General features: G+C 43.3%; 1 protein-coding gene and 1 long non-coding RNA gene across 7 annotated transcripts in view; one reads left to right on the forward strand and one right to left on the reverse strand.

Moving 5' to 3' along the window:
- Positions 1-24374, reverse strand: part of GALNT18 (polypeptide N-acetylgalactosaminyltransferase 18) — a 390932-nt gene that overhangs the window by 345494 nt on the left and 21064 nt on the right. The window lies entirely within an intron of this gene.
- LOC143644690 (uncharacterized) lies at positions 15212-16969 on the forward strand. The gene is made up of 3 exons (XR_013156820.1): positions 15212-15315; positions 16145-16305; positions 16721-16969. It is a non-coding gene; the product is annotated as an uncharacterized LOC143644690 (long non-coding RNA).

Below are 24374 nucleotides of genomic sequence, written 5' to 3' on the forward strand. Positions count from 1 at the left end.
ATGTCATTTGAATTGTTGGTTTGTTCCTTTGACTGGGCCATATCTTCAATTTTCCTAGTGTGATCTGTTATTTTTTGCTGGTGTCTAGGCATTTAACTACCTTAATTAGTTTATTCTGGAGATTGCTTTCACTTCTTTTATCTAGGGTTTTCTTGCTGGATGAATTTGTTGTCTATCTGTTCTTTGACATTCCATTCAGCTTTATCTGGACCTTTAGCTTAAGTTTTGTTTAACAGAGGAGAATTTTTCAGCTCTTGTTTTCTTGTTTCTTTCCCTGCTTGTATGGTGCCTTTCCCCACCCCCACACTTAGGAGGGTCTACTTAGATATTATAGACCCCAGCCAGATTTTCCCAGACCAAACTGGCCTCCTATCAGGAGGAAAGAGTTACCTGTGTCAGTTTACCCTGAAGGTGAGACCAAGCAGTTTGAAACACTTTCCTGTGAAGTCTCTGGACTCTGTTTTTCTTATCCTGCCCAGTATGTGGCGCTTGTCTGACTGCAGGTCCCACCAGCATAAGATGATGTGGTACCTTTAACTTTGGCAGACTCTCCCTGCTGGGGGTGTGGTGGAGACAGAGGAGAGGTTGTAGGCTGCTTTTAATGGCTTCAAATTACCAAGCCCTGGTGTCTGAATTCCTTGAGGGAGGGATTCCACCTGGGTGGGGCTTCACCCCTCCCCTCGGGAAGCCACAGGGTCCAGATAAGCCCCCCAAAGAGCTCACTTCTGCCTATGCCTGGGGCAGTTGCAGCCTGAAAAGTCCTGCCACTGCATCCAGAGGCAGTCCATCCTTTGTAGATACACAGCCACAAAAACCTCTGTTTCCTTCTTCCCCCCCCCCCTTTTTCTGTCATTCCTACCCCCTTGGCGCCAGGGCAAAAATAAGCAACCTCTGCTTTGATCAGGTTCACCTAAGCTGGGGGCCTATTTTTAGTAGTCAGAATTTGTTAATTAGTTCCACAATTGGCATTTGATTGTGCTCAGTCCCTGCTGCTGGTAAAATCCTTTCCTTTCCCCTCTGGGAAGCGGCCTGTGGGGGAGGGGCGCTGGCCGCTGCTACTTTTGGAACTCACAGTTCTGGGGGGTGCTCACAGCTGGTCCAGCTGGTCCAGACTGGGGTATGCTGTGTGTCTGGTCACTGACGTGGACCCAGGAGCTGTTCTGTACTATTTCTGGTTATTTAGTAGTTGTTCTGGAGGACGAACTAAAATGTGCACATTGTTAAGCCGCCATCTTGACCCAGAAGTTGCAAATTCTTTTTAAGTTTGGAATTTTTCAGAATAAAGTTTGGAGGAAAAAAAATAAGAAGTTTGGGCAACTTTGCAGGAATTAAAGGTCTTGGGGAACAGAACACTCTGAAGTCTCTCTATTCTTCAGGATGCTCGGACCTGACCTAACATAGCTAGTCTGTATTTATCTATCTGCAGTGTGGATGTGGGTAAGCTTTTGATAAAGTATCATCTTTCTTGATTCGGTTTGCAATCCCAGAGAGGGTCATTTGAATTCTAAAGTGGGTGCAGGTTCCTGGCTCCTTCTCACACCCCTTTTTGTCTGAATTCCTGTCCTCCCCCAACAGCCTGGAAATTGGCTTCCTTTCCATAGTGGGCCATGGAGCCTGTGGAAGAGTAAGCAGCCAGCAGAGCCATTAGCACCCCCCAGTGTGGAATTTCCTGCAGGAGACAGACTCAGGGAGGAAAGAAGGTCTTCAGAGATATTTGCCTGATCAAAGTCCACCTGGAAACCCACGGGCTCTTTGTGCGAAGCTTTCTGTTGAGCCAGGAGCAGTTGACACTGTTAAAAAGGTTGACAGCAGCACTTTCCCAAGAAACCCAGATCCAAATTTCCCATGATGATACAGCACAGTGATTTCCTAATTCTTGACTTATTAATAATCAATACCATGACAAATACTAACACTTCCATTAAAGTAGGCATCCATTGATTTCCATTGTAGAGGTAGAGTTGTTTGGAGGTACAGTATCTCAAAGACTTCAGTTTTTATTTTTTATCCATCAAAGCAATACTATAAAGTACAAAACACGTACAATTCCCAGAAAGGGATGAGGGAAGAGTGGTGGAAATGACCACTCCAGCCCTCCTGCTCCCCTGCAAAGCATGGCTGTAGAGCAGTGCCAATCAGTGTTGTTCCTAAAGCCTCTGGGCCAGCCCACCAGGGAACATTTTCTCTGCAAGCCAGCTTAAGCGCATATCCTCTTCTAGGAAAGAAAAACACAAACAGAAGTTGCCCGAAAGGGATATATGACATTATTGGGGAATCTGGGCTCTGAGAGACTTGGAATGATTATCACAAGGCTTTCAAGGGCTAAGGGTCTAGAGATCTTAATGATTCTTTCTATCTCCACAGACGATGTCCTATGGAGATAAGAATCCTGTATAACCTGCACCAATTCCACAAAACCTTTGTGGTGAACTATAATTGTTTGTAATTATCCGCTAACCTAATCTTTGTTTTGAAAAGAATTACACATGTTGCGATAATTCTTTGTGATTTGCAGAGACCCCACCCCACTGTCAGGCTCTGCCACATGACTTTATTTTGGCCACTGGAATATGAGCTAACACGGACTATGCCAGATAAGAGCCGAAGTTGCAAATGTGACTATGCAGTTTGGTTTATCCCCTTGCTCTTCACAGCCACAATAAAATGGTCATGTTACAAATGAGAAAGTATATATATAGCAGAGTTACAGCCAACACACAGCCCACATGTAACAATGAACAAGAAATAAATGGTTGTTTTGTAAGCCACTGAGATTTAGGGACTATTTGTTATGTGGCCAAATTTAGCAATGATAGACTATTCACTCTCTAATACAGGAGTAGCAAGGATACCATGGGGAGTCTGTTGGCTCTCCTGTGGCTCCTATCCCCTACCTAATATAGTCCAGCTTGATTCCATCTTCACTGGGACTCATTTTCCGTTCATTTATACCCAAAGTTCCTTGAGAGGTGTGTCTTCCCAGCAGTTCCTTAATTCATGACTCATTCCTTCCAGCTACTCTGCTAGGGCAAAAGGAAAAGGTAGGCCTAATGTTTCAGTATCACTTTTCCTGACCCAAGTGGGAATCTAAGTGAAAATTTCCCTCTTTTGCTCTTCTGGAAAGGCTCCATGCCATAGATACTGACCACAGATGCTCACTGTTTAAGGCAGGGGACAAGATGTACAGGAGAGCGGATTAAGCTAAGAGTCCAGAGTCCTGGACTAAAGTTCAGGCTAGGCTAGGTAACATTGGAAACCATGAGTTTCTAAGTCCCATTGTGTGACCTTGGACAAGTTGCTCTTCTTCTCTAAACAGATCAGTGGTTTTCAAACCCAGCCCTGGGTTCCTCGGAGATCTCAGGAGATTCTCATAGGTGAGAACAGGCCTATGGCCAATGGGTCCTCCTGCCCTACTTCAGCCAGAGCAGCTCTGTTTTGAGGTGAGGATATTAGATAAGATTTTGTTTGGCCAAGAGCTTCTGTGGCTAAATGCATTTTAAAACCAGTGGAGCTGATAATCTCTGAGGGCCTTTCCACCTCCAATGCTCTGTGAGCTTCCTCATTGCATTTTCTGTAGCCACCTGCTTCTTCGTCACTATAGTCAGGGATTTACTAACACCCAGAGAGCAGCCAGAGATGACTGACTGACAGCAAGAATGTAATTTGTAGGTCCAAAACAACTCAACCAAGAGTTATGAAAGGATTGCCTCTATTTTCCCAAGGTGATCAGGTTTTGGGAGGTTAAGGAAAAAAAAAAAACCACAGTTCAGGGACACCATTCTGGAAATAAACCCAAGGTGTTTACCTCCACTCAAGTTTTGTCCTTTACTTAGAGAGCCTGCATAAGATACGCTACCTGTCCCAACCCCATCATTCCAATCAGGAAAAGAATCTCTTGAAGTGAGAGTCATAACCTTTGAATCACAGATTACATGGTCAATGGGCTCTGGAAATTATCTCAGGGCATGAAACTTTGTTGGGGTATTTTTTTGGTCAGAATTCTCCAATTCTAGGTCACTCGCTCACAGGCTCTGGCTCGCTCTCTTTCATACTTTCTCTCCAAACTCCTTTAAGAAACTCTAGTGTCAAGGAGCTTCTAGGCCATAGGCCTCTACCCAAGGACTGAGAGGCTCCAGGTTTTCCAAACCCTTCTTGTGGGCAGAGGAAAGGACAGCAACCTAGCAGTCAGGCCTTCACGGCACGCAGGGCCGCTTCCCATTTGTCCAGGCAAACTGTCCTTCCTGAAATGATAAAACAACAGCCAATGTGACAAGATTTCATTCTTCCACCCAGCACTGATCATCAGACAAGGAGTGATCTAGACACCCGGGTAGAACCAGGGGACACAGTTGGTGATAAGTAGGTGAACAGAGCAGAATTGAGAAGTGGGGACAGAAAACGGTGTGTGAAGCTGTTGAAGCTGCCTGAGGAGATTAATTGAAAGAGAGAGAAGCTAGTCCAGGGAGAAAGGAAGTGCTCAGGAAAGACAATCTCTAGTTCAGGGAGATTTATGTAAGAGAAACACCAGGAGAACCGGCCACTTGGGAAATAAGGGCCTGCTTGGTGGGATATGCAGCTTGGACTCTTCCAGGTTGGGTAAACACACAGAAAGTCTTTGTTTCCTCGATGAGCAGAAGAGCTGGGAGTGAGCTCAACTGGGCTGAGAGTCCAAGTAAAGCTGAGTCCTGGTTGAAACTGAAAGACAGGCCCATATCATGGCTCTTCATTTGCCCTAAAGACCTTAGCACTGGACTGGCACATAGTGAATGATTTAGTGTGTTAAACTAAGTATACCATGAACCACCTAATAGACTCTTAATTTGTCTCCTCATTTCCATTTTTTGCCCCCCACTCCTTGACACACATGCCTCCTTTATTCATACTGTAGTAAGAGCAACCTATTAAAACTGCAAATGTGTATGCTCTCTCCCTTTGTAGATGCCCTGGCTGGCCTAGCACTAGCCCCCATGTGCTTCCATCTCCTCACACCCCGCTTACCTGGCCTTACATGATCTGGGCCTGGGCTCTGCCCTCAACTCTAGTCTCATCGGGCCATCTTCTCCTCACTCCCTATGTTTCTGGAACTCACTGAGCTCTTTTCCTTCATGGGGATTCTGCCTTCTGCCTAAAAAAACTTCTCTTCCCCTTGATTCATCTAATCAGCTCCTTCTTTTCCTTTGGCTCTCCTTAAGAGTCACCTCCTCAAAGATTTTTCTGACCACCCAAGCTCAAGAAGGATCCTTACCCAAGCCTTGTTCCTCTCACTGCATTCTGTTTTACACCTTGATGGCACTTCTCACAGTGTGTTGACCTATTTATTATCCTAGATCCCTGCAGGAGACTGAGTGTAAGCATCCTGAGGCCAGTATTATCTTAGTATTCCATTGCCTCTCAGAGTGAGCACAGTGCCTGGAGCACTTGGTGCTCAACAATCTTGTTGAACAGTTGAATGAATGCATAATTCACTTGCCTGTAAAGAATTAATCTCCAAATTGTCCCCCATGTCTTCCCTCTAACCAGCTTAAACCCACACTATACTAAAGACTTGAAGCACCGGAACATTCATTGAGCACTACTCATGTGACACAACTTCTCCTGGGTCATCTCATTTAACCCTCACAGCAACCCAGTGAGGTAAGTCCTCTTCTTTATTCCATTTTACAGATGAGAAAGCTGAGTCTCATGCTTAGTAATCTGCCCAAGAGCACATGGCAAGTGAGTGCCAAGGCCAGGATTTGAACCCAGGCACCTTTATCCTTGGCCCAAGTGTTTGGCCACCACCAATAGGGCAATTTTCAGCCACAGAAGGAAAAGGTCCAAGGGTGTGTCTTTGAAGACTCTATCCCTGAGACTTTGTGTCATGGAAACAGGAAACCAATGAGACTTACAGTGAGTTTCCTCGGTGGCCAAGGGAGTTGGCTTATTTAATTATAAACTAAATCTTCCAAACTAGCTTCACCCTCCAAGTCTGGGCCCCTGTGTTTTCAGAAGTGCCTCGAGGGTCTGGTCCTTGAAATGACTGGCTAAGTTCAAAGTTCAATGAAGTGCCCAGTGAATGTTGTGTTCTTCTTGTGAGAGGTTCCTCTCCCTCAGCAGTGACAACACTACCCAATCTGTGGATCAACTGTGTCCAGGGGCCCTTGGCAATGGGCCACTTTGGCTTTGACAACCTCTTGTCAATTAGCCATGTCTAGGCCAAACATAATACTTAACAAATAATGTTTCAATTCCATTCAAACAGACTTTCTCTGCAGAGCCCATAATATGTAATGAGGTTATTTAAGCTAGAAAGAAATCCAATGATCTGGAAAAACTTGGAGTGTGTTTAAACGACCATTTTCTTCACCAGCATCTCTGCTAGCTCCTATTTCAACTGCCTACAGCAGGGTCTGTGGGGCTGCAGGCGGTGAGGGTCCCCACTGGAAGTCCTCATCCTGTTCCTCTGCCCTGGGATGGCACAGCAATGTGTGCCCAATGATGCAGACAATGCATCCCAACCCTCACTGGGCATCAGAATTTCTTGGGAGTACGTTATAAATACAGTTTCTAAGCCCTACTTCTGGAGATGCTGATTCTGCAGATCTGAATTGGGGCTCAAGAATCTGCATCTTCCCAACTCTCCAGGTCCCCCCATGTGAGCAGGCCTGTGGAGCAGCATTTGGACAGCATCGAGTAGTGGAAAAGATACAGCACCATGAGACCTTGCAGGGATTTAGGCTCAGCTACTCTCTCCTATGGGATCCTTGACCAGGTAACATCTCAGCCTCAGTTTCCTGGAGGAAAGGTGAATGTAGATATGTGAGCCTGCATGCCCTCGGACTGTTTATGGAGATCAAGGGAGGCAATTTGAGTAAAACAATAAAAGTAACTAACATTTATTGGATGTTCACAATGTGCCAGGCACCAGGTGAAGCACCTTGACTGCATAACTAAGTCTTCATAAAAATCCTATGAGCTAGTTACTAATGCTACTTCTGTTTTTAAAGATGAGAAAACTGAGACACAATGAGGCTAGGAAGCTTTTTCAAAGTCCCCAGCTTAGAATTTGAACTTGGGCATCTCCACAGTTCCACCCGGGAAAACTGGCAAGCACTGGGCACATGTGAAATCATTATTTTGGGCTCAGCCATCCTGCCCCACCCTTTACCCGGACAGCATCAGAATATGAGAGGTCAAAGTCCAAGCCAGAAGATAGGGGAAGCCTTAAACATTACACTGGAAAACACAATGAGAGTGACAGTTCCAAGTGGGGCATCAGTTGCCATTTTGAACTTCCTGAAAAAACATCAGGAATAATTCTTGGAACAATAGTTCTTTACACTTGTACATGAAGAAAGGGTGCTACCAATTATTGAGCACCTACTCTGTGCAAAGTCCTTCCAGGTTGTCCTTTCATTTAACCCTCCCAGCCGCCCCATGAAGTGGGGCATTATCTGACCTGGGTCTCAGAGATATTAAGGTGTCCCAGGACCAGCAAGCAGTGAGTACTGGATTTGAATTCAGATCCACCTGCCCTTCCTTCACCACAATGCCCCTCCCACAGAGCACATTCACATCCATTATGGCGGGTTGCTTGACAAGGCTGATGCTCTGATGCAGAGGAACAGCCCAGAAACTCCCTACACACAGCAGTAAACACCGTGATGAAGTTCCTGTCCCATGATGGGGCCATTATACCCTGGTGCTTACGGAAAGCTGAGTAGACTAAATTAAAGGGAAATTGGGTCTTCTTCTTCTCTTCCACCAAGGAAGGCATGTCCACCTCAAATATCAGTCAGGCCAAGATGAAAAGTCACAATTAACTGAGTGTCTACTTGCAACCAGGGGAATTTATTCACAGATGATATTAAAACTTCACAACAATCCTGAAAGACTGAGTTTCATTATCTCAACTTACAGATGAAGAACCTGAAGCTCAGTGAAGGGGATGGGAAGGGGGGAATAAGGAATTCTGTATTCAATCCTGACTTCCCCAGCAACCCAGGCCAGCCTAGGCAGAGATGTCCATCTGGGTCAGCAAGAGACTGTCAGAGAACAAGGAACCATTGTAAACAAATTTTTAGACTCCTTACATTAGAAACTATGAGGACAGGCAAATTTTCTCTACAGCAGAGGGCCTTGACTGCTAACACCTGAAGGGTTATATAAGAAGTCAGCATGGTCGGATGGGGTAGGGTGAGGTTGCTGGTCTAACTCTGCTCTAACAACTATTCCGAGCAGGCCTAAGCACCCTGGGCAGTTGAACAAGCACCCAGCAGTAGCTCTATATGCTGAACGGGATGTCCTATTTCCTATTTTGTATCTCCATCATTGTTTCAATCTTTTAGAAGGAACCCATGCATGAGTGTTGACAGTGACTTCTTGAGGCTGAGCCTCAGTCCTGAACACATCAGGATGTTGAAGGTTTGACTCAACTTGTGTGCTTGTGGTACTGTGCCAGTGCTTTACAGACACCATTTCATTTGGTACTCACAACAACTTTAAGTGTTGTTAGTTCTACCAATGTTCTCATTTAAGAAGAAAGAGCTCAGAGAAATTAGGTTGGCTGCCCAAGGTCTCCCAACTACTCCCAGGTAAAGCTGGGATTCAAGCCCAGGACCCCAAGGCTGAGCTTTCTGTGTGATACCACAGCATCTTTCAATAAGCAGATAAAATTCTAGGCAAGTCCATTCTTGTGGGTATATGGCTCTCCACCCCTGTGGAAGAGAAAGGAACATCTGTGATCAAATGGCAAGCTTCACCAGCACCCGAATGACTCAGAGTCCACCTTTACCAACTGTTGCCTATGACACTGGCCGAAAATAGCCTCCCAGTAGGACAACTGCCAGCTGAATAGGACAGAAAAACTTGGACCCCCATTTTACAGATGGAGCCAGAGAAGGCAAATGGCCTCCAAAGGCTGCAAATGAACACTGGCCCTGCTAGCACTAGAAAATTGGTCAAATCTGCTTGCTCAGTCTGGGGGAATAGAGAAAGCCTAAGGGCTAGGTAGCTATTCAGAGGTGAGCCATCCTTTTGTTTGCACTTAAAAACCAGTCTGGGTAGATAGCCAGTCCTAAACATTTGCATAATCATAAATTACCTCAAAAATATCAATTCCTAACCACACCCAAATTCTGACTATAACATAGGACACTAAATCCTCCAGTTCAGGGCATCAGACCTGGCTTCTAGCTTGGCCTTTCATCCACTTAAAGGAACAGAGTATCATAGCCATCATGATGCCACATGTAGTTATTCAGAGTCAAAGTTTGTCTTTTGTCATGAAAAGTCTGTCCACCAGCATTTACCGCTTTCCAAGATGGCAGCAAGGAAGCCAAAGACACCCTGGTTGCAGACAGAAGCTGATGTCAAGGGGAATTCCTTCAGCAAGACAACCAAGAGATACACACAAAACAGATGGAGCCAATTTAGTATCTCTCCCCACAAAGGAGTCCGTGTTAGGAAAGCAAGGACAGAGAGGAAGCATTAGTATAAATTACTCTGAGTGTTCATAAAGGCTTGCAGCTCAACGCTCCCAGGAGGCAAAAGAATTGTTTGCTCCAGCCTGGCAGACCCAAAGCATGCAAATTAATAGCCATGATTTATCATGAGGTGTTTTTCACCAGCATTCTTGGACCAGGTTCCTTTAAGTATTTGGGTTCATCTATCTGGCAAGTGCCCAGTTGAGTTACTGCTACTATTATGCAAAATGCATCATAAATTCAACATTTAAGAAAGGTTTATTTAAGCATGCCTGGTCCAGAGTCCAAGCTCATTACCATGAGTGCAATTAATTCTTGGCAGGGCAGTGGAAGCCAAGCCACGCATCTGTGAGCCACAGGATGGTCACAGTCTCTGCTGGTCGCTCTCCCAGCTCTCCAAGCACCATTCTCCTGCTCCAGAGCCACTCACCATTCCTGGCGCAGCCTCTGCTTTTAGGCTGCCACATCTTTGCCCAAGCTGTTTCTTCCCCTGGAGTGTCCTCCCTACGCTACATCTCTGCCCACCAAAATTCTGAACAACCTTCAAGGCCCAGCTCAAGGGCTTGCTCCACAAAACCTTTTTTTGGATCATCCAGGACAAGACCCTCCGTCTTGCTTCTCCAACCTGTACAGGGACAGGTGAAGTGGCTAGAAGTGAGTCAGCAGACTCAGGGCCCTGGCCCTTTTCCCTCCAGAGCCTCAGTTTCCTCATTTGCATAAGATGACCTCAAAGTCCCTTTCAGTCAAAAATGGAATTTAGGGGGTGCAAGGATAGTTCAGTGGTAGAGTTCTCACCTGCCATGCAGGAGACCCGGGTTTGATTCCTAGTCCATGCACTTTCCAAAAAATAAACAAGCAAGAAAAAAAAAAACACAAACAAACAATAAAATTCAACAAATGGGGCTGCAATAACGGGATACTCACATGGAAAAATAATGAAATGTGAACTCATGATATAGTATACAAAAAAAATTGAATTTAGTTCTCAGGCCTTGAAATTTTTATCCTATCTTTATCTATCCTATTTTATCTTCTATATGAAGCCATGAATGCCTCAAGGGGGTAGAATGCTTCATCTAGCCTCATGTCCTCAGCACCCAGCAACAGTATGTCTGGCAAATAGCAGATGTTCTAAAAACATGGGAGCCAGGAAGGTAGAGGAGGGAGGGAAGAAGAACAGAAAGGAGGAAGGAAGCATGAGCCTCTCAGCTAAGTAAAGGTCCCCGTATGTAAGTCACTAACCATTCTAGAGGGAAAAAAATGGATCATTGTGGGTCACTCGTTTAAAGTGGAAAGGTGACTACTGCCTCAGATATTGAAAACAATAACTGTATCTACTGAGAATTTACAATGCACCAGGCACAGCAACACTGGAGGGTATGATCTCACCTCCACTTCACTGAGGAGGAGACTGCGGTTCAGAGTGGTGCAGCAACTGCCCAGGATCACACAAAAAGAAACAAAGCCTGAGGCAGCCTGGCATGTATTAAAGTATCAATTAGGGAAGAGTACAGGCTACCCTTCTCTGGTCAGCGTGATCCGCCTACTGTGACTGCATCTGACTTGTTTCCCTGGCATTGATTCCCAGGCACCATTTCAGTGCAGGTCTTCCATCACTGCTCAGAGGCTGTGGTTCCACACGGAGCCTCATCCTGGCTTCATGGTCAGGGTTTGGATTAACTAAGAGAAAAATCTAAAAGACAGAGCATCATATCAACCCAACTAATTTCCTCAAGGAAATCAACTGCAGGATTTTGCTTGAATCTGATATAATTATAAGTGAGGGCATGGGGGGCTGGAGAGGAAGTGGGGGGGACTAACATTTGTGCTGGCACATACTCTATGTCATGCTAGGCATCAATATGTGTGACCTTCATTAAGTCTCACAATGACCATTTGAGGACAGATTATTATCCCATTTCACAGATCAGGACATTGAGGTTTAGAGACACTAAATACTTTGCCTGAGGTTACACAGCTGGAAAGAGGTAGAGCTAGGATTTGGCCCCAGACCTGTCCAACTCTGAAGCTCAGGTTGGAAGGTGGGCTCTTCCCTTATATGGGCCAGCACTTGCCACTAAAGCCATCAGGGCTCCACGTGGGGGAGGCCTGGCTCTATTCTCTGAGTATGAGAGAGTGCCTTATACACTGAAAACCAAAATCTTTTGTTTTGTTTTGTCTTTTTTTTTTTGCTTTGGCACAGAGCATATCACTCTCCTTTGGCCACGGCCCAAGCCCCAGCAGTGTCGGTGTAAACGCACACCCTTAGATCCACAGAGACAGAACAGGTAGCGTGGCTGACGCCCGCAGGCTCTCCTCTCTCTTCATGGAACCTCTGAAGGGTGTGTCTGCTGCAGACAGGCCAAAGCTCTGACTTCAGCAGCTGTCAGACGACTTTTGCTGTCTTTCACTGCCAGACTATCTCTTAGATGCAATATAGCATATCTTCAGCACTGGCCATTTTATATCTGTAAAATGGGGAGAATTTTACAGGTCTGTAGTGAAGATTGAATGAAATAATGTATGTCCAGTCCTTAGCAAGTGCCTGGTCCTACCAAGGACTCAATAAATGTTTGCCTTTATTTTTATTATCATCATCCTCCCTCAACTTCACACGCCCCATTCCCTCATGGACTCAGAAAGGCAGAGCCAGAGAAGACAACTGTGGGAGCCAGGAAAGGGATATGGGTGATGCCTGCAGAGCACGGAATGGAGCCCACCCCACAAGGGGCAGGCCTGCTCAGTAGCAGGTGTCCTCTGAGCCTCCTCTACCCACTGCCTGAATCCCAAAGCAAATCAGGAGTTGAGTAAACACTAGAGGTCATAAAACGAAGCCATTCACACACCCCAGAAATGTCAAAACCTGGCTCCTTCTGGCTTCTGTGTTTGATTAGTGCCTATTCTCTCCCCTCCAAACCGGGGACCTAACTCAAGGCCCCAGACTCGCCAACAGGTGCTTCTGTAGAGACACAGAATCCTGGGCTTATAAGCCAGAAGCCAAATGAACTGGAAACTTCACACACAGGCCCTAGAAAAGCAAAGATGGAACTTTTTCTTAATATAAAGGGGGGGCAGGTGGACTCCCTGGCACCCTGGAGGAGAGAGCACCTTCATTAGGAAGGGTCTTAGTTTGGAAAGTGCTTAAATAGAAGAATCCAGGGCCTGGCAGTGTGGCTAAGGTTTCCACAAAAGGGGAAACTACTCTACAGAGTGAAAAGAGAGCGTATGTGGATCTTCAGGACAATTATGAATACAAGAAGCTAGAGGCAAGGGAGGAGAAGGTGCAAGCAAAGCCTTCAATCATGACCCTTTCTATGACCACTTGAATCTTCCTCAAGTGACCGGCCTTGTGGATCCCTTGCATGGAACTGCTCAAGGGAATGAGTTTCTGGCCTGTGTTGATTTGGGGCAAAACAGAAACCATGGGTGCACAGGACTCAGCCAAACATAGAGAAGACTATAGGTGCCAGAGCAGCCCAGGAATGTGCAGGAATCTGGGGGAAGCTTAAGACACCCCAGACCGTGTAATTGGGGGTAGTGACAGGTGAATTCAGAGCCAAGAGAACCCAGAAGCCATACGGTTTGTATAAGCATCCAGCGCAGACCCTCCAGCAGGAAACTGACATGGAAAAGACAGACACCCACGGGGAAGAAATGAAAAGAATAATTTAAAAATTAAAGAAAAATGATCTCCTCCCCTTCTCCTTGTAACTGTTCCCCCCAAAACACCCTTTTCAAGTAAAAGAAGACTGGCCCAATGTTCAGCTTCCCTGTAGGTAGCAAGAACTTAAATTAAAAAGTAAATTGCAGCTTGAGTGCACCTGGTAATGTGTCCAATGGCCTTGAGCCAATTAAGAAGAGGTTTTCCTTTTATCCGTACCTTCGCAGGGATGGATTTATTGCTTGGCTTTTATAGAAAGAAGAAAAGCAAAAACAAAAAGCAACATGGCTTCTCAGGAAGAGACCCCAGCCTCCCCAAGTGAGGATGTGAGGAGGGAAGTCAGGGCTGTGTGTCCTGGGCAGGCCTGGGCGTCCCACGTGGAGGACCAATGAACACAGCGGTCTCTGTGCCAGCTGCCCACCTTCCCCGGGGATCCACACTACACAAGCAAAGGCAACGATGGGGAGAAGAAAGAAGTGCAATCCTAACCAACCTCTCCCTAGCATCTGTCTTCTTAACACCCCTCCTGAGGCTTTGTGCCTCCTTTGACATGGAAAGGGTTATGTCAGCAGCAAAGAACTGGAGGTGTGGACCAACTGGCATGGACTCTCTCTGCCCTTCAGGGAAGGTGGAAGGTGAGGGCAGCAGCTCTGGACATCTGGGGAAGGGACAGGCCATTTCCAGAGCCGTCTCTAGCCAGAAGATAAGTTTGTTTCCTGGCCAGAGGCACCCCAGTAGACATGCAGGGTTGGCTGGGAACTAGCTATGGGCAGACACAATCCTGGAGGGGAAAATGTGAGTGTGGGTAGTTGTTTGGTCAAGTAGACATGACGACAGGGAAAGTACCCTGACACCACTGCCATGGCAAGGGCCAGCTGCCAGGAGCCTGCTGTGCCACCCTGGTCTGCCCTTGGCCACCTCAAGCAGGTGCTGACTCCAGGCCTAGTAGCCACTGTTCTCTCCATTTCTACCAGTGTGTCCAGGTAACAGACAGCAGGCTACTTACCTGGGTTTTATGGCTTGCTAGCTTCAAACAGTGGTTTCCAAACTTGTTTTAGTCATGCAACCTGCATTCAAATGCAATCCTATGTGAACGCCAATGTATAATACAGGTAAAGCGGAGCTGCTCTGATTAAAGTGAGGGGTGCCCACAGCCTCTGAAGCTCTGCCAATGACCCCATGGGCCTCCATAGGGCATAATCAGGAAAATCAGATGAAAACTTTCACGTGGACACTTGAAGTTCCAATGTAGGGAGGGACAGTAAAAGAGCAGGTATGATTAGGACTGATAGATAATCTCTTTCTAAATAAACTATTAAGTCCATTCCCTTGTGCACTGAGGTGGTGCCAAAAAGATGATTTTATAAATCAGCGTACTGCGTCCTGAAATGCTCAAGGCTAAATTCCACATTTTAACCCTGCTCCAATGAGGCAAGAGTTCTGGGAGCACTGGGGGTGAGAAAGGGAACAGAAAACACAGTTTTAACACTCGGAGTAGGTACCCAGCTCCACAGCCTTGTTGTGACTCGGTAACTCCACTTGTAAAACATCTTCATAGAACTTGATAGCTAAACAAAAGATGCTCCTTAAAGCCTCATCGGGGTGGGTTCCCTGTGGTAAGGAAAGAGAGTCAGGAGGGGGGGAGTTGGGATAATGAAAAATTCTGTATCACTCATTTTTGGACAAGTAAGCAAAAAGAAAATTAATGGACTAGAGAGTCAAACAGAGAGAAATCCTTGTGAAACAGGCCTCTCAAATAATCAGATGAATGCTGGTTTTGCTGTAACGTCACGTTGTGACGTTGAGCATGGCACCTTCTGTCTTCGGGTCCAGGTTTTCCCATCTATGATCTGTGGGTCACAGATCTCTTTGTGCAAGCACCTCAAGAGGCACAGGGCAAATCTCATTTGTTACCGATCCTGAAAGCTGAGGAAGATGCGTTCTTGTCCCTTCTCCACCCTACATCTGGTCCTGGGTCTGTCTCCAAGGGCAGCTCTATAGACACAGGGTCAGGGGGCATTTCTACCCTACTCTAGTCAGGGCCACCTCATTGTGACTCATATGACCCTTACCTCCACTGGCACCACAGCCATTCTAGTGTAAGGACACCAAGGATTGCATCATGCTCCACGGAACCACCCTGAAGCATGCTTTGCAGCTCCCTGAGGCCCTGGGATGGAGAGGGAGATGGTGTGTGTTGATGAGGACAATTTATGTGCTGTGTGTGTTCTATTTGTCGGTGTCCCAAGAGAAGCAGGCTTGCTGAGCCACAGCTGCAGCAGCGAGAGTGCCCAGAGGCCTGAGGGTGGGGACAGGTGGTACAGTACACACTGGTATGAGAGGAGTGTAAGCACAGGGCCAAGGGGGAGGGCACAGAGCAGAGGGGGGGACCAGTGCAAGAGGCAGAACCCAGGCAGGCCTGGCTTCGAACGGTTCCACCGGATTCAGAGAATCACTGAGTCGCACTGGCTCTGACCAATGTGACAGATGCATTTTTTCATCCTGGTACATACAGGCCGGCCCTAAATGGAACCAGGTGCTGCTGGTGTGTAATTCCTGCCCTCTGGGGATGCCTGCCAGGATGTTCCACTTTTTTCACCTGCCTTTTATTGCTACTGACCTCCCTGCTACTTTGGAGCCAAACACTGATCCAAGCAGGCTGAGCAGGCCAAGAGCCCCAGCTAATCCCCCGCCCCCCACCACCACATACACACATTTAATCCTGCTCCAGGTCTCAACCACCTGCTGCAGTCACAGGGCTCATTATTAATTCAACAAGGACTGGGTACTTGATCACAACTGGCTCCAGCTACCCGTCCTGGCTGGGTTTGCAGACAGAGAGGAAAGTCTTTCTACAGGGACCTAAAAGTAATGCGTGTGGCTATTTCATGCTCAGCAGGAAAGAGACAATTAGGCTGGTTAGAGGTCTGGGCTTATTCCCAAAGGGGCTGCCCATCTCCCACTCGCCACACACATGCTGGAGCTTCTCTTATTCAACAGTAACCTCGCTGTTCTACAGGTGAGAATTCCTTCATTGGATATGGACTTATTGAAAGCCCACCAGGTGTCAGCCACTGTTCGAGGCACATGGGATACTGACATGGAAAAGAAAATGCCCCTGCCTCACAGCCTCCTGGAGGAGAAAGACAATACATGAACAGATATATCAAGTCATCTCAGGTGATTATATATGCACAAAGGAAAACAAAATAGAGGTAATGGGAAAGAGTAGGATGTGTCACAGAAAAAAGCCTCATTGAGAAGGTGCTATCTGGGCAGAGGGCAGAATGAAGTGTGGAGAAGTCATGCAAGGAAGCAGTAAGGAAAAGGCCCCAAAGTAGAAACAGAGCCAGTGCATTTCAGGAAGAACAAAAGGCCAAGGGGCTGGAGCAGAATGAGAGGCTTGGAAAGTCGTGGGAGAGGAGGTCAGGGCGGCAGGCAGGGGCCTTGTGGAGGGTGTATTCTTTTCCAATACATGCTGCCCTCCCCCCCTGTGAGAGGCTAGGCTAGCCCATCTGTTGCTCTGTGACTTGCAGTGCCATCCACTGGGCATGATCCTTCATACCCCACTAACAATCTCATACTTCAATTACAGATAGGAATGAAGCTGATCTGGGTAGGACTAAGATAAATCAGACTAAAGGGTAAAGGAGGATATCAACTGTGTCTTGAAACTTCAACTTCTGCATGAGACCAAAGGAGGAGATGTTTATTTGGTACAAAATTTATATTTTCTGTAACATACTATCTAATTGAACTTTTATGGTCAGTTTATTCAAACATCATAATTATATGGAGCCTTGAATAGGGGGTGAGATCTTATTAGTTTGTACAGGTTAGTGTGATGCCCCAATACATCCCAGAGTCATTTGGGTAGAGAATAAAAAAGTATTTGCAGAGCCCCCTTGAGAGACTGGGGGAAAATATGGAAATATTAAGCTTCTCCACCTGGGTAATTCCTGATATTCTTGCAAGCATTGGGGACTAACAATTTAATAGGCTGAGCCCTCCATATTGGGGCTTGCCCTTATGAAACTTATTCCTGCAGAGAAGTTAAACCTACTTATAATTATGCCTAAAATTCACCCTCAGAGAACCTCTTTTGTACCTATCAGCAGTTATTATCCATTTCCTACCCACAGCTTCCAGCCTTATATAAGCACTAATCTACTTTTGGTTTCTATATATTTGACGATTCTGGGCATTTCAACTAAATGAGATTATATAATATGCAGCCTTTTGTAACTAGCATCCTTCACTCAGCATATTTTCAAGGTTCCTCTACGTCGTAGAATATATCAGTCCCCCATCCTTTTTTCTTGCAAAATAATACCTCTTTGTATGGACAGACCATTCCATTTTATTATCTATTCATAAGTTGATAAACATTTGGATTTTTTCCACTTCTAGGCTATTATGAACACTGTAGCTATTGAACATTTGTGTGCAAGTTTCCATGTGGATGTGTGTTGTTGTGGAATGAATTGTGTCACCCAAAACACATGCTCAAGTCCTAGCCCCGAGTCCTGGGAATGTGAACTTATTCATAAACAGGATCTGTGAAGACGTTATAAGCTAAAGTGAGGCCAAACTAGATTAGGGTGTGTTCTAATCCAATGTGACTGTGTCCTTATAAGCAGATAGATTTGGACACAGTAAGAGACAGACAAAGACACAGAAAGAAAGAGATGTCATGTGATGGAGCAAAGCCAAGAAACATCCTTGACTGCTGGCCAGTGCTAGGTCCCACCAGACTCAGAGGAAGTATGGTCCTCTGACATTTTGATGCAGACTTCTAGCATTCAGAGCAATGAGAAAATAAATTTCTGTTGTTTAAGTCAGCTAGTCTGTCGTAATTTGTTATAGCAGCACTGGAAAACTAGGACATGTTTTCATTTCTCTTGGGTATATACCTAGGGGTGAAAATACTGGTTCACATGGTAACTTCTGGTATTAATATTCAATAGGAGTGGTGAAAACAGACATTTTTGTCTTGTCCTTGATCTTAGGGTAAAAGCATTCAGTCTTTAAGCATTAAGCATGATGTTAGCTGTGGAGTTTTCATAGATGCCTGTCCAGTTTGAAAGTATTATGTACCCCAGAAAAGCCATGTTTTAATCCTGATGGAATATTGTGGGTAGAGCCATTTCTTTTAATCCTGATTCAATACTGTAGGTTGGAAACTTTTGATTAGATTATCTCCAAGAAGATGTGGCATGCCCAATTGTGGGTGTGACCTTTGATTAGATGGAATGTGACTCCACCCATTCCAGGTAGGTATTGATTAGTTTGCTGGAATCCTTTAAAAGAGGAAACATTTTGGAAAGAGCCAGAAATGAGAGAAGCCTCAGACCTGACAGAGCCCAGAGCTGACAGAGAAGCCCATACTTGGAGAACAGAGACAGAGATATTTGGAGATGCTTGGAGCCCAGCAGACCTTGCCATGAGATAGTAAGCAAGCCAGAACCTGGAGAGAACCAAGAGAAGCCAGGAATTGAAAGCCAGTCCCAGAGAAGCAAAGTGAGGAACCTCCCCCAGGAACAGAGACTGAAAGTGACAAAGCCCAGGAGCAAGGGACCAGCATAACTTCCCAGCTGACAGAGGTGTTCCAGATACATCAGCCTTTCTTGAATTAAGCTATCACTGGATGCCTTAGTTGGGGCATTTCAATAGGCTTAGGATTGTAAATTTATAACTTATATAAACTTATAACAAACTCCAGCAGCTTGCAAACTAAAACAATGCCCTTTATCAAGTTGAGGAAGTTCCTTTTTCTTCTTAGTTTTTTGAGTATTTCTAATCATGAAAGTGTGTTGGATTTTGTCAAATGCTTTTTCTTCATCTATTGAGATGATCACACGGTTTCTACCCTTATTTATCTATTAATTTATATTTGAATGGTAAAACAACTTTGTAATTCTGGGATAAATCTCACTTGGTAGTTGTGTATGAACCTTTGTATATGTTGCTGGATTCATTTCACTAGTATTTTGTTGAGGGTTTTTGTGCTCCTCAACACAAAATTTCATAAGAAATTTTAGTCTGGAGTTTTCTTTTATTGTGATGTCTCTATTGGTTTTTGTATCAGAGTAATATTGCCTCATAGAATGAGTTGAGAAGTGCTTTCCTGTCTGTGTTTTAGAAGAGTTTGTGAAGAACTGGTATTAATTCTTTAAATCTTTGGTAGAATACACCAATGAAGCCATGTGAGACAGGGTTTTTCTTTGGGAGAAGTTTTTAAGCTACTAGATAATCTCTTTGCTAATAATCATTACAGTTCTATTCATTCTATTTCATCTTAAGTCAGTTTTGGTTGCTTTGTCTTTCTCTGAATTGGTCCATTTCATCGAAGTCATCTAATGTGTTGATCTAAGTTATCTAATTGTTGGCACGACATTCCATTATACTCTTTCTTATTTCTAAGCTTGGTAGTAATAGCCTTCGTTCACTTCTGATTTTGGCAATTTGAGTCTTCTCTTCTTTCTTAGTCAGTCCAGCTAAAAATTTATCAATTTTGTTGATCATTTCAAGGAATTATATTTGGCTTTGTTGATTTTCTCTGTTTTTCTATTCACTATCTCTTTATTTCCATGCTAATATTTACTTTTCCTTCCTTATCTTGCTTTAGATTTCATTTGTTCTCCTTTTTTCAGTTTCTTAAGGTAGAAAACCAGTTTATTAGTTTCCTGTGGCTGCTATAATCAATTACCAACCATGACATGGCTCAGAACAACAGAAATTTATCCTATCAGAGTTCTGGGGACCAGAAGTCCAAAATCAGTATCACCAAGCCAAAATTAAGATGCCAGCAGGGTGATACTTCCTCCAAAAGCTCTAGAGGAGAATCCATTCCATACCCCTTTCAGTTTCTGTAGCTGCCAGCATCTCTTGGATTGTAGCCACATCACTACAATCTTTATATCTCTCATCACATGTGTGTAATCTCACACAATTACACACAATTGTCTCATAAAAAGACATTTGTGCTGGCATTTATGTCCATCCAGATAATCCAGGATTATCTCCTTACCTCAAAATCTACACCTTAATCACACCTGTAAATAAGGTAACATTTATAGATGCCAAGGCTTAAGATGGAGATACCTTTTGGGGGCAAGTTTTCAGCCTACCACAGTTAGGCTATTGAACTTACGTCATTCTTCTTTTTTAATAGATGCATTTATAGCTATGCATTTCCCTCTGAGCACTAGTTCAGCTGCATTCTATAAGTTTCGGTATGTGTATTTTGGTTTACATTCAACTCAAAGTATTTTCCAACATCCCATTTAATTCCTTCTTTGGCCCATTGATTATTTAGGAATCTGTTGTTTATTTCCATATTTTTGTGAATTGCCTAGATATCCTTTTGTCATTGATTCTTAATTTTATTCCACTGTGGCCAGAAAATATATTTTCTATGATTACAAGTCTTTTAAATTTATTAAGGTTTATTTTATGACCTAGCATTTAGTCTATACTGGAGAACGTTCCACATGCACTTGAGGAGAAATTGTATTCTTCAGTTCTTGGGCACTGTGTTCCACAGATGTTTGTTAATCATACTCTTTAAGTCTTCTGTTTTTTTGTTTTTTTGTTTTTAATTTTTGCCTAATTGTTCTATCCTTTATTGAAAGTGGGGTTTTGGCTCACCAACTGTTTTTCAATTGTCTGTTTTCCTTTGCAATTCTCAGTTTCTGCTTCATGTATTTTGGGGCTCTGTCGTTAGATGCACATGTGTTTTTAGTTCCTGTATCTTCCTAATGGATAGACCCTCTAATCATTATGAAATGTCCTCTTTCTCTCTAGGTTCTTTTGTTTGTTTGTTTTCATGTCTACTTTGTTTAATAATAATATAGCCACTCCAATTCTTATTATTGGTGTTTGCATGGTGTTTCTTTTTTCCATCCATTCACTTCAGATTCAATCTTTGAATCTGAAGTATGTATACTGTAGAGGATATATAGCTGCATCTTACATTTTTATCCAGTCTGACAATCTCTGCATTTTGACTGAATAGTTTAATCCATTTCATTTAATGTTATTATTTATGTTTTTATTTACATTTGAAATTTTACTTTTGTTTTCTATATTTCTCATGTCCTTTTTGTTCTTCTGTTTCTATATTACTGCTTTCTTTTGTGTCAAGCAAATATTTTTTAGTGCAACATTTTAATTTCTTTAATGATTTTTTAAAACCATATTTCTTGGGTGATTCTTTCAGTAGTAACTTTGGGGTTTACAATATACATCTTACTTATCAAAGTTCACTTCAGATATATAATTAACTTAATTCCACTGAGATATAGAAACTTTACTCCCAAATAGCTCTATTTCCTTTCCCTCCATTTTATACTATTGTTATATACAGTATGTCCACATGTAACAAATCCAATGCAATAATTGTTGTATACAAGAATTGTTATAATTTTAATTTTATGTGATTTTGTGTATTTTCAAGAAGATATGATGGAAAACAAGTACATTTTAATAAAGTTTGTTATATTAGTCATCTTATTTATCATCTAGTTCTTTTCATTTCTTCCTGTAGATTTAAGTTACCATATAGTGCCACTTCCTTACTACTATATAGTTTTGATCCCATCTGCCTATTTTGTGATGTTACTGTCAAACAAATTACATTTCTCTATGCTACATGCTTAAGCAATACATTTATATACCCATTATTTCATGAAATCACTTTTTAAATCAGTTAAGGGAAGAAATGTGCAATTTTACTATCTTTTATCATTACCGTTAGTGGCACTATTTTTTGGTTTATGCAGATTCAAATTACTGTCTAGTGTCACTTGCTTTCAATGTGAAGAACATCTTTTAATATATCCTAGAAGGTAAGTCTGCTAGCAACAAATTTTCTCAGTTTTTGTTTATCTGTTAAAGCCTTTATTTTGTTTTCATTTTTGAAGGACAAGTTTGCAGTACATCAGATGATTGATTGAAAGTTTTCTTCCAGCACTTTGAATATATCACTCCATTGCCTTCTGACCTCCACAGATATTGCTGAGCAGTAAGCTGTTAATCTTATTGGGATTCTCTTGTACATGATGAGTACGTTTTTTTCTGACTGCTTTCAAGACTTTCTTTATGTCTTTGGTTTTCAACATTTTCACTATGATGTGCCTGGATGTAAATCTCTTTGCATTTATCCTACTTGGAGTCTGTTGAGCTTCTTGAATGTGAAGATTAATGTTTATCATCAAATTTGGATGCTTTAAGACAATATTTCCTTGAGTAGTTTTTCTGTTCATTCACTTTCTCCTCTCCTTTGGGTATTGCCATCATACAGACCATTGGTGCACTCAGTGCTATTCAACAATTCTCTGAGGCTGTTTATTTTCCTTCATTCTTTTTTCTATCTTTTCTTTAGATTTTATAATCTCTATTGATCTATCTTCAAGTTCTCCTGGACCTTCTTGTGCAAACTTAAATATACTGTTATGCAACTCTAGTGATTTTAATTTGATTATTGTACTTTTCAGCTCTAAACTTTCACTTGGTTCTTTTTTATAATTTCTCATTGTTAATATTCTCCATTGATAAAACTATCATCATTCCTTCCTTTTAATTCTTTCAATAGTTTTCTTTAGTTCATTTATCATATTCATAATAGCTGCTTTTTTTTAACCTTTATCTGCTAAGTTCAACATCCAGAGCCCCTCAAAGGCAGTTTCTGTTGCCTGCTTTTTCCCTATGAATAGGTAAACATGTTCTTGTGTCTTTGCATGTAGCTCAAATTTTTGTTGAAAACTAGATATTTTAGCAATTCTGGATACTGACCATCACCACCCCAGAATATGTTGTTGTTGTTGTTTGCTCCTCTGCTTATTTGTTTAATGACTCATATGGACTAGTTCACTGAAGTCCTTTACCATGTGCAGTCTCTGATGTCACTCTTTTGAAAGTGCAGCCTTGGGCATATGCACAGTCTTCCTAAATCCTCCCACACTACCCTTCAGGGTGACAGGTTTTAACAGAGTCCACTTCATTGTCTCTTTCACTGATCTCCCTATTAAGCTTCTGGCTGGACTGTCTATTTGTTATCACACCCAGCTGTTAGCCTCCACTAATTGCTAACTGATTGCCCTGTTGTGCTTGCAGTGCCTTCAGGCATAAATTTCTCCACAGTCTGTTCTAAGTAAATCCATGCCTCTTCATACATAAATAGTCTTTGAGGCCAATCTTTGAGGCTTGCTTTGGCCCAGAAGAGTGCTTCTTATTTGTTTCTTTCTCTTGTTCTATGTGTTAAACTTCTAACTGATCCAACTTATTGATATTATAGAGGTACAAGACTCCTCTTCATTGCTCATAAATTGCTTCTAGATTTGAATTTCCTCACACTCTGTTCTAAATAATGTCATTCCCTCCAGGGAACACCACAGAAGTCTCTGTTCTTATAGCCTTCCTCTTTCCCTGGGCAGAATCTCTGCATCAATGCTCTGGAGCTGAGAGCAGAAACAGCAGCCAACTTCTCTCAGAATGATATCCATGCTCTATAAGTGGGGTGCCGGGTAGGGATGGTACTCACTGGTCTTCTTTAATTGCCTCTCTGACATGGAACCTCCACCCAGGTGCTAGCAGGGGTGGAGACAATCAAGACACAGTATTCTCAGGCTGCCATGCATAGGATAGAATTCCTACCCTACAAGTGAAAGAAGGAAACTCCAGACTTCTTAGCCACACTCTCTGCTTCTACAATACAGAGCTGAGATGTATGAGAAATTCTTCTGGTTGACCAGGTTTCTCCTGGGGAGAAACCCCAGCCCTAGATTAGGAGCTGGAGAGAGAGGGAACCTCATCTTCTCATCCATAGAGCTGGAGAAGGATATGAGCCATGGCTCAAATGCCACATACTTTCTGTTCTTATTGAGATGTCATAGATGCTCTTGAATATTTTTCCCTTTGATGTATGCCCTTAGGGAAATTTTCAGAAACTTGAAATGGTTAATTTTTTATCATTTTCACTAATCATGGTTGTTCCACTGTAAAGAAGATCAGAGAACTCCCCACACTGTCATTCTGGAAATGCTCCTCTCAATCCCGTGTGATAGGCATTGCAAAACAACACACACACACACACACACACATAAGGAACAGCTGGATCCATTTATGAGCACTCTGCTTACTTCATTGTGACCATATTTTCTAAATAAAATATAAGCGCTATGTATCTGCTGCTTCCAGGTACAGGAGTTAATATGGATGATAAATTTTGGAAATCTTGGAATTTGTGA

This window comes from Tamandua tetradactyla, chromosome 8 (assembly GCF_023851605.1).
Source record: "Tamandua tetradactyla isolate mTamTet1 chromosome 8, mTamTet1.pri, whole genome shotgun sequence".
Classification (NCBI taxonomy): domain Eukaryota; kingdom Metazoa; phylum Chordata; class Mammalia; order Pilosa; family Myrmecophagidae; genus Tamandua; species Tamandua tetradactyla.